This window comes from Clarias gariepinus, chromosome 4, assembly GCF_024256425.1.
Source record: "Clarias gariepinus isolate MV-2021 ecotype Netherlands chromosome 4, CGAR_prim_01v2, whole genome shotgun sequence".
Lineage (NCBI taxonomy): Eukaryota > Metazoa > Chordata > Actinopteri > Siluriformes > Clariidae > Clarias > Clarias gariepinus.
The window spans coordinates 26,281,294-26,292,201 of record NC_071103.1 but is presented as its reverse complement, the minus strand read 5'-3'; the positions used below and the strand labels follow the sequence as shown (position 1 = coordinate 26,292,201).

The 10,908-nt window shown below is 36.5% G+C and overlaps 1 long non-coding RNA gene across 1 annotated transcript; it reads left to right on the top strand.

The window, feature by feature from the left end:
* Positions 1-8,669: 8,669 nt before the first annotated feature.
* LOC128520922 (uncharacterized) lies at positions 8,670-10,188 on the top strand. Its single transcript, XR_008357968.1, has 3 exons — positions 8,670-8,724; positions 9,576-9,622; positions 9,739-10,188. It is a non-coding gene; the product is annotated as an uncharacterized LOC128520922 (long non-coding RNA).
* Positions 10,189-10,908: the final 720 nt, after the last annotated feature.

Sequence of the window (10,908 nt, the reverse complement as noted above, 5' to 3'; positions counted from 1 at the left end):
CCACACTGTGGTGAGGAGTGAGGACTCGGCTCAGGCAGCACTATGATCCTCCTCCTGGTAGGCGGGACGAGAGGCAGGATGCAGCACTCCCTGAACTGGGGGAGTGTCACAACCAGCCTCTCTCTTTCTCTTTCCTCTTTCTCCCTCCTCAAGAGCACAAACGCCCTCTGCTAGGCTTTCACACTGCAGGCAGGAGGAGCCAGAAGGAGGGGAGGAGAGGAGAAAGGGTGCCATGAGGAGCATAGGCCTCCTACTGGTGATTTGTAGATTCCACAGACATTTACCCTTAAGATTTTTTTTTTTTCTTTCTAGTTTTGAAAAACACTGACAGACAGAACCTCTAGGGTAAACACATTTTCACAGCTCACAACATGCCTAAAACAATTAGGAATACACGTTCTGGTATACTGTACAGGAGGTGCGTCTCTCGGCTAGGAAACGGTTAAATTTTTGTGGTCCCTGAGGACCAGTTTGGGAAACATTGTTCTAGCTCATTTAGCACTTTCACATCATTGTCTTTTGTAAATTACTAGTAGAAGTGTATGCACAGCAGATTTCCTTTTTGCCATGTGGCACCCAGTTATCTCTGTAGCGGAGACTGATAGCGTAACACACTGACACACTGACATTCATGCATAGTAGAGCAGAGAAATGTGGCCTAAAGAAGTGCTTACATAAGTCTCTGTGTGTTAATCCCCACCTCTGCTTAAAGAGCAGAGAAATAAAGCTTTTCCTGACTGTTAAACAAAGACAACAATATAGCTGATATGTTCATTAGTGCGACAGAGAACTTGTGTTGCAGTGATGATATATATATATATATATATATATATATATATATATATATATATATATATATATATATGGGACAACCCAAATTTTATCTGGGTTTAGGACTGAGCATTGAACTGACCATGCACCTTTATTTCTCGAGGAAATAAAACCTCAGTCTTCTATGAAACAGACAGAGATACTCCCTCTGTATAAACTGGGCGCAATATTTAATTGTATAATAACCTAAAATAACCCTTTTAATTAATATTGAAAATGTCAGATGCCCAGGAACCCAGAACTGCCGTCTCTACCCTTGCCTGCTATTATGATCAAAGGAGGAAAGGTTGAACATCAATTTTACATTATAAATCAACCAGCTGAAAGACATTTGCTTGAGATTTAATGTCAGGATTGTATGAAAGAGATGATTTTAAAGCAAACATACTCATTGCGTCTGTACATGCTTCATTCGTATTAGCTTTGAAATTATCCACCACTTTTGAAGAGAATCTAAATTACAAACCGGCTCCAGAGATGCTTATGTGGAGTGTATGTGTTTATATACATGCCCTTGAGGGAGCTCTGATTATGTGGAACAAAATGTTAATGATAAACATACTCAGGAAAGGCAAGATGATTTAGGGATAAAAAAAACACACACGATATAAGCTAATAATAATAATAAAAATAATAATATAAAAGAATGGTTACAGACAATATATTAAGTGTTTGGGGAAGGCTGGGTCCTATCATCGCTATGCCAGGAATGCTGGGGCACAGAGAGAGAGAAAGAGAGAGAGAGAGAGAGAGAGAGAGAGAAACAAGCATATGTGTAATATTAGAAAAGCCCCATATAATGTAAGTTTCTGATATAAAACAAAATTTCCGAGGTACTGTAATAAACTGAACAAAACATGTGTGGCAGTCTGGAAAGCGCTTCACATGGTCATCTGAACTTAAGCCTTATCGTTGTCTTTCAAATAACTGGTTTCTGTTCCTCTGTGAGTAAATCAGTCAGTTTTGTTATGTTGAACCATAGTGGGTATTTTGACAAACAGGTAATGTAGATATTACTAAAGCATATATGTAGTCAACAACTTTAAATTGTGACATTATTTGAGAAAATTACACTTAGCAAGAAAGGGTTTAGACATATTTGGGCAGACTAACTATTTTTATTACAGTGACTCCTTTCCTAACAGGATATTTACAGGCTGAAAGTCAAAAGAACTCTGGAAGGATACTGCTGAGCCATCAACTTTGCAAAAGAAATGTGGTCGGAAAAAATAATGAACGACCATAATCATTCACTTAAATGCTTGGTGAGGTTGAAGCATAAAATATTGACATTAGTAATCATGGCTATGTTTAATAGCAAATGTAAGAGCATTTCCACACATGCAGTGTGATGGGAACTCAGGGTTGGGACTAAACAGCTGCCCCCTGCCAGTGTTGTGATTTTGGTTTGCTTCAGTTGGTGAGGTCTAGCCTCAGCAATGTTGCGTGGCAATAAAATAAAGTCAGCTGATGACCTAAATGTACTGAATGGCAGGTAATCACTTAAATGGATTTTTGTACTGTATACTCTGATGGTGACTTAAAATATAAAAGTGGTCCTGTGACCATGAATTGATCATCACATTGCACAACATAATCAAAGTTAAAGAGGGTCAAGTTAAACATTAGAGTGTGTGAATTTTTTACCATGCTTTTTGCCCTAGAAAACAACATTCAACATCTTTTCCAAATTGCCACATATACAGTATATGATGTTATATTATAGTAAAAAAATATTGTAATGCTCTAATCTCATTAACCTGCTCTTTCTAAAAGTACTAGATGCACACTCATAAGCGCGTTTAAAAAATTTTTACAATGCTATTTGTTGAATTTTGGAATTAACGAAATTTTTACGTTACCGCAAAGTATGCAGAACAAAGGTGTTAGATCGCTTTTATTAAGTAGATTTCAATTGCACGCAATAAGCGCGTATTAAAAAATTATATAATATAATTTTTCCAAGGTAAATTTTTTATGATATAAGAGTGTTTTTCCATTTAAAATTAAAAATAGTATAAAATAGTATATCGCCTCTTTCTATAGGCCGATTGTAATGAAACAGCCTATATGTTACCTCTAGCTCGGCCAAATACACCTGTAAAACCCTAATAAATTCTTCAGTAGTTTTAAGTGATGGGTGCACAGACAGACAAAAATTTCAAAAACCATACTGATGTGTTCTATTACTCATCTTACAAACCAACAAATATTTTTTTCATATATCTTTAATATACAGACATGCCAACTTTTCATTTACAGTTTTATTATATGTACAATATGTATATGTATATATGATGCACAACTACACAACAGACATATTTTACTCCACAAATCTGGCAACTATTTACACATTGCGTGTGAACAGTAAATGCTTTTTCCTATTTCTCTGCTGAAGGATTTGGAACTTGTTTAGGTGAGAGATCTGGTGTGACAGCACAAGAGTTTACATGCACACACTCATTATTAAAGCAAGCAGTGCTCTTCAAAGCATCTTCGAAAGGGTGCAGGAAATGGTCTCTGTGACTCATGGGTAGCGCTCTCATGAGACACAAAAGTAGAAAAAGAGCTTTTTGTCTGGTTACAGCACATCTGGGAAAACCAGCATACCAGCTATCAGCTCCATTCCTTGGGCAGACAGAAAAAAATAGATATTGTCTCACAGAAAGCAATATGTAGAAACTAAGCAGACAGTATTGTATGGTGTCAGTCATGAAAAACAAAATGAAATAAAGAAATTGTCCGGAATATTAGGTCTATAGAAGACACAATACAAGGTTATGTTGGCTTTGCCCTTGGGTCAGCCTGTTCTGTTTGAGTCTTAAGTACTCCATTATTTAAAATCATACAGTAAAGGCAGTCATGCAGTGTCTCCACTGACATGTCAAACTATGATGGATAGGTTCTGGCCCAATCTGGGTCTGAGCTAGGATAATGCACATTATGTTTTTTTGCTGTCAAGCATGGGCATAGTGACTGACATGTACATTTACAACGGCAAGCTTTATTAAGGGCCCTCTAATAATGATCAAGAATTGCAAACACAGTTTTGAGCGCAACAGAAACAGCATTGGAGCTGAAATGTACATGACCACTGCCTCTCTGGGATGTTTTTCATTGCAATGCACAAAAGAGAACCCATTCTACTTTTTTTTAATAACCATCTATTACAGTACATCATTCAACCATTACCCATTGAGTGTAACCCAAAAGTTCTCCACCACAGCCAGACCATCTCTTATAGTATTTATTCATATCTAGAGCTCCCCACTCATTGCTGCATATAGAGGATCCACTTATTCTTGTCTTTATACACCATTTTACAATAAACATTTAAAATCTTACCTAGTGTCTTTGTGTTCAGGTTGATTCCTGCTAAAAACGATTACAGACTAACAGACTAACTAAGCTTTTTAACAGTTTAAATAAGGACACTGTTATGCACAATTTGCAAACAATTTACCTGTATAGTGCTTTCATTAATCTAGCTTGGCATAGTTTATTACTGGTTTTGTCCTGATGAGAGCTGTGGTGAATTTGAAACTTGTAGCAACCACTAAATTAAGAACCTCCTAAAAACCATATAGTTTTAAGATTTCAGTATAAGGAGAGGACTTCCCATTCACAAAATGTCTTGTTTAGGATGCTAGAACATCTAAAAACATCCTAAAGAACACATACTGTAGGTGATTGGAACAGTGGGTAGAAGTGCCACTTCACAGCTCCAGTAACCCTGGTTTGACCATGATCTTGGCTTAAGTTCTATGTAGAGTTTTATTTTTTTCTCCTGTGTTCATGTAAATTGCTCCTGGGTTCTTCGGTTTCCACTAGCAAAATTGCCCATAGTTGTGAATTTGTGTGTGCATGATGCACGAGACGAACAGGCATCTCATCCCAGTGCAAATTCTCCAGCCGTGTGCCTAGTGTTACTGGGATAGTCTCTGGATCTACCGTGATCCTGACCAGGATAAAATAGTTACTGGAGGAAGAAAGCAACTTTAAGGAGCCGTTTTTGTAAGAACAAACGTGGAGAGGATTGTGTAAAAAAGAGACCGTCTGAAGTAGAGAACAGTTCAACAACAGAAGTTCAAGTGTTGTTGAAAATATGTTAGTCATTTTTCCCCCCCTCTGTTTGCAAACAAGCCATAAATGTGAAATGAGTTAGTTTGGAACAAGCCACAGAAAGAAAGCTGTAGGCGGGTGAGTTTGATAGCAAACTGCGTGTGAAGTAGTGTTAGACCAACTAAGTTTCTCTCTGTCTGTCTTTGCTCACGAAAAGCTTTAATCAAGAAGTGTTTACTTCAGAACAGTCTGCACTATTCTTTATCACACCTGGCTCTCACTATTACTGCATGCACACTACTGTCGAATGTTAGAACTTTTTAGACAACAACTTATTTGGAAATCTGCCTGGTAAAAGACCAAAGTGGCATCTAAAAGGACAGAAGTCCTTATAGGTGTAAAAGTAGACAGTTTACAGTGGATATTTATCTGCTAGAGCCAAATACTTTCCTGTGAATGATATACACTTGACTCTAAGTAGACTTTGGCATTCTTAAAGGAGCTGTATAATAGAAACTAGCTGTAAATCTTTCCTTCAGGCATGTTTCCTTTATCCGTCTTGATCAACATCAGCCCTCCCAACAGAAAAGTCACTGCGTTTTATCGCTCATCATGGCTTGTTAGTTCTGAGGTTAGTCAAGGTTCATTTCTCTAAGCTTTGTTCCCTATGAGAAGACTCAAAGCCATAAAGTTTAATAGAGTTCCTGTAATATTGTACCAAGCGACCCATAGGACCACAACACTTCACACTGCAGGCACAAGTGACTTGGAAACGCTCTGTTCCTTATCATGCTAGACTGTATTTTGTATTTTCTGCAGTTTGTCTGCAGTGAAATTGCATGGTAATCAAAAGTGCAGTGGGCAAGTTAGTACAGTAAATTTGCAATTACAGCATGTGTATTGCATGAATACCAACCAATGGTATGCATGTGTGTTTCCTAATACCACCTCTAACTGCTGGCCACCCAATTGGCTTCCTTACAGGTTCACTTTTTTTCACTGTAATTGCAGTTGACATCGAATATTAAACTCAATGGGCCTCATTTCTCAAACTGGATACGAACAAATGTATTCATGAATTGTTCCTAAGACCCCTTTACACAAGTAATGTGGCATAAAAAAACATGCAGTCAGTTCTGAAAATATGTTTATATCATACGAGAGCTCCCTAGGTAGTGTATTTTATATATATATATATATAGGGGTGGTCACCAGGTGTCACTAATTGGAACCACCTATGCTTTGACTATTCTTGGAAATTCACAGGTGAGCAACATATAAAATATGTACTGTACAAAGTTGTTGAAATTCTGACAATTTATTTTTGTTTGGTTTGGCTTATGAAAGCATTTGCACACAGCTCTACTAAAATATTGATAAATGTACATATTTACCCAGTGACCAGCCATTCAATTTTAAACATTTAAAAACTACTTTTCTCCTTCTCCATACATCTGCACAAGCAACAAAAAAGACACAACTATAAGGAGTCATATGTTTAATAATATTTTATGGTTAAATCATTCATTGATATAGAATGCTTCATTTTTTCAGATAATACTTAATGAGCTGTACTATGGAGTAGTGTATTATATTAATATTTTATTAATGGTTGGATTTGCTGTTTGTAACATAAAGAGTGATTTTTTTATTCTTCATTGCATTATGGGTCATTTTAACAGTCTTTTAGGAGTTATCAACCACAGCTTTTAATTATTTTAGATTTAAATTAAGTAGGTAGACAATTTTAAATGTTGACTTGCTGACCTTATGGGGTGCCACCAGATGATTTCCCATAACTCTGTCTGGCCACTAGTGTATGTATAAACACTATATAAGCATGGATGCTTATAAGTTTTAGGAGTAGAGATAGACAGGGAGTTATTAACAAGGGTGTATACAGTCAGCCTAATGATCCATTCACCATGCATATATTTGTAATAATACAGCAACTTACTGTCACATTGAAATTACCGCCAGAATTTTACATTTTAATTATGTCATTAATGACTCGGTGGACAAACTATCTATTAGCTGAAACATGGCATTTTCTGATGTGCTGTATTCATTAGGCTATCCAAGCTAAACCTATCTTTTGGTAAGATGCCATACAACAGACTTCTTTCATTAATTAAAAACAGATTAATGAAAATGTCCTCCTTGGAAAGCATTCAGCACAAACAGCTTAAACATTTGATTTTAACTTACAGTGAGATAAGAAAAAATGTAAATAACGATGATTCCCAGTACTGATTTACTGCTAGGAGTCCTCCATAACACACAGTCACTCACACACGCACACACACCACACAATCCCTGCAGGTAGTGGTGTCTCTGGTGGAGGAAAGCACGCCTGGTCTAGCGTGACTGACAGGAGGGGCTCCAGACAGTGGAAGGTAATTAATTTCTGTAAACGACCGCCATATCTGTCAGCTTTTATAAACGAGCATTTATGCGTTATGGACGATTTAACTACAACGCTGAGGGGAACTGACAGTGATGAGTGGAACAGACCTATAAGGAAATCTGATATATGAATATATGAGTTTCCAGTATATGTAATATATTGACATATAATTATTAGATACATACATACATACATGCATACATACAGTACAGACATACAGTACATACATATACTGTAGAAGTATATATGCATTTATATGGATTTTCCTTCTGGATCAATAAAGTATCTATCTATTTAAATACACTGATCAGCACTAGCATTATGACCACCAGCTTAATAGTGAGAATGCCCCCTCTTTTGCCACTAAAACAGTAATGACCTATGTGTTGTGACACCTTTCTAAGAAAACTAGTATTGACTTATTTAGCAATTAGAGATACAGCAGCTCTTATATTGGATCAGCCTACACAGGATAGACTTTGCTCCCCATATGCATCAATGAGCCTTGGCCGATCACAGGTTTGCCTTCCTTGAACCACTGCAGACTGGGAACATCCTACAAGAGCTGCAGTTTTGGAGTTGCTCTGACCCTGTCATTTAGCCGTCACAATGTGGACCTTGTTACAGTAGCTACACTGGTATAATACGTAGTCTCACTGGATGAACACAGTTCCTTAATAGACGATAGTAAATGGGATTATATAGGCAGCACATGCAACGTAAGAAAAGATGGCCAACCACTTGACTGTTCAGGAGTGAGCTAACATCGCAGCACGCAATGAAGTGTGGAATTCTATTGGTCTTGTGCAGAGATTATGGTGTACAGTAACACTATGGAACTGACCAAAAGTGGTGGCAGGAATTAAAACCAGTAAACCTCTCTTTTGTTTGTAATTTCCTAATGCAATATGTGTTATTTTGAAAAAAACTAGTATTGTTCTTAAAAAATGATTCTGTGGCCTTGTAAATTTCACAGTTATAAAAAAGTTATGTTACCTTAATAAAATCTCTAAAAGTCACATACATGATTGTTTGAGTTAGACAAATCAAAATAAATGCCTAAAAAAACAATTATTCATTTTGTCTTAAATTTACACTATAATTTAAGTTTACTTCACTAGTAAAAATCAGTATTTGACTAACTGAATTATATTTTTAACATGCACTTAATATTTTTTGATACATTTAAATCAAAATATCTGTTAATGGAGTAATTGTACTGATTAGTTTCAAGAACTACAATAATAAATTATTCCAACTCAATATTCTTTATTTTTAACAACAAAAACTTAAATAATTGAGTAAATTGCCCTGTGCAAGTGCTCATGGGAAGTCTGGTGTAACATCAGAGACAAGAAGGCTGTAGGATGTGAGAATGGACATGAAGCATCTGGGACATTCTGGAACATTCCTTACAAATCCTGGTGAGTAAACAGCTAACACAAGTTACTGTAATAATGACTCTGTCTTCCTGCACACACAACTTTATAGGGTGTGAGTTACTGTTCTGAATCCTGTCACAGCCGAGCTCCAGAGCTAACGATAGCTAGCAACAGGCCAGTCCTGGGGTTCAGTGTAATTTTTACTTGTTTGTTCCAACCACCAAACTGCTCAGCTAAAGCGGCGTTAATACAGACACTTAAAATCTGGTGTAAAAGGAGAGATTTAACACCGAGCAGCAGCGCGTGCATGTCCGGGTTTTTTCCGGGTTTCTCGGTGTAAACGGCGGCGGTTGTGCCGCAATATTTGAATTTCTCCCGCCAAATGCAGTGATTTTGCGCAGCCTACCGCCACTGTGGCGAGGATATAAAACTAGCATGTTCAAATACAGTAATTAACGCATTTGTAACGGTCCACCTCACACACTGAACCGCGAGTCTGCTCGGTCATTCCGACACTTTAAGGAAGAAACTCAGAACAAATCCGGTTTAAACAGCAGAAATGAGGTGCAGTGTCCGGACTCTGGTACTGTTTTATCCGTTACTGTATATGAGTATTTTTAACATGATTAAACACTGAGCAAGCAGCAGCAGATGTTATAAAATAAATGTGCTAAGTACTGTACTAATAACTGAAGCTATGAAATATAAAGATTTAGTGAAAATACAACATTTCTCTCAGAATTAGAATTGGGAGAAAGTAATATGAAATTAAAATATTGAAGTGAAACATTATGTATGTTCTGATATGTAAGTCAAAGAACCTAAAACTGATTGATTTTGTGTGTTTGTGTTTGTGTGAAACATGTTATATATTTTCTATATCTCTTTCACAGCACCAACACCACTAATGAAGAGAAGTTGAATAGAGATAAAACAGGAGGTAAATGTCAACTTTTTTTTAAATGTTACAGAAGTATTAAATGTGTAACCATTGAATCAAAGATTACAGTAACAGTCACACTTGTACTTACTTGTATACTATTGTTCCTTTTTCAGGTGCCAGTTTATGGGATGGCGGTGTAAGCTCTGCACATTTGTCGCATCATCAAAAGGAATTTCGATCATTACCGAGTGAAGCATGGTACTGTTGGTCATGGATATTTAGTGTCCTGTCTTCATTTAGACTGTCATTGCTTCTTTAAGACCTGAGAAGGTCTGCACACACATTTGTATGGATCCCACAGTTTGCAGGAAACTGAAGTGAAGGTGTGCAATCTTTCAGATGTAAAATGTGACTCATTAGATTCTAATACAAAAGTCTACTTTCCATGTGTTAACTGTATAATACTTGTGGCAGGAGTATTGTTTCTGAAACTGTTTACTAATAACATAAATTCAGCTCTTTGTTTATGATCTTGTTACATGTCATTTGCAAAGTAAACCAGGTTGAGTTTAGACTTCATGTCTTGTCAAATTTGGCAAATAAATGTTTAATTAAAATGAAAATGTGTGTATTGTTTCTTTCATTCAGTTAAAGAATTTAGTAAATGTAGCACATTTGTTTATTAAATAATAGTATAATTTTCAGTATCTTCTACCTTCCATTTCAATTATATCTACTCAATTATTTTACTCATTTTCACTTTTCATTAACTTCTAATTTTCATTACATTTACTCAATTTTGTACATCATTGTACTAAATATAGTTATTCAGGTCTACTTAATTTTTTTACTGACTTGTCCTCAATTCATGAAGTATATTTTACATGATTTTTATATTTTTTTTATATTTACTCAATATTTTTAAGTGTAAAAATGTTTCACCAAAAAAATTGAGTACAGCACAGTTTTATTTTTTAGAGTGTTCTTCTTCTTTCTCTTTCGGCTGTTCCCTTTCAGGGGTCGCCACAGCGAATCATCTGCCTCCATCTAACCCTATTTTCTGCATCCTCTTCTCTTACACCAACTAACTTCATGTCCTCTCTCACTGCATCCATAAATCTCCTCTTTGGTCTTCCTCTAGACCTCCTGACTGGCAGTTCAAACCTCAGCATCCTTCTACCGATATATTCACCATCTCTCCTCTGAACATGTCCAAACCACCTCAATCTGGCCTCTCTGACTTTATCTCCAAAACATCTAACATAGGTTGTCCCTCTGATGAACTCATTCTTGATCCTATCCATCCTTGTCACTCCCAAAGAGAACCTCAACATCTTCAGCTC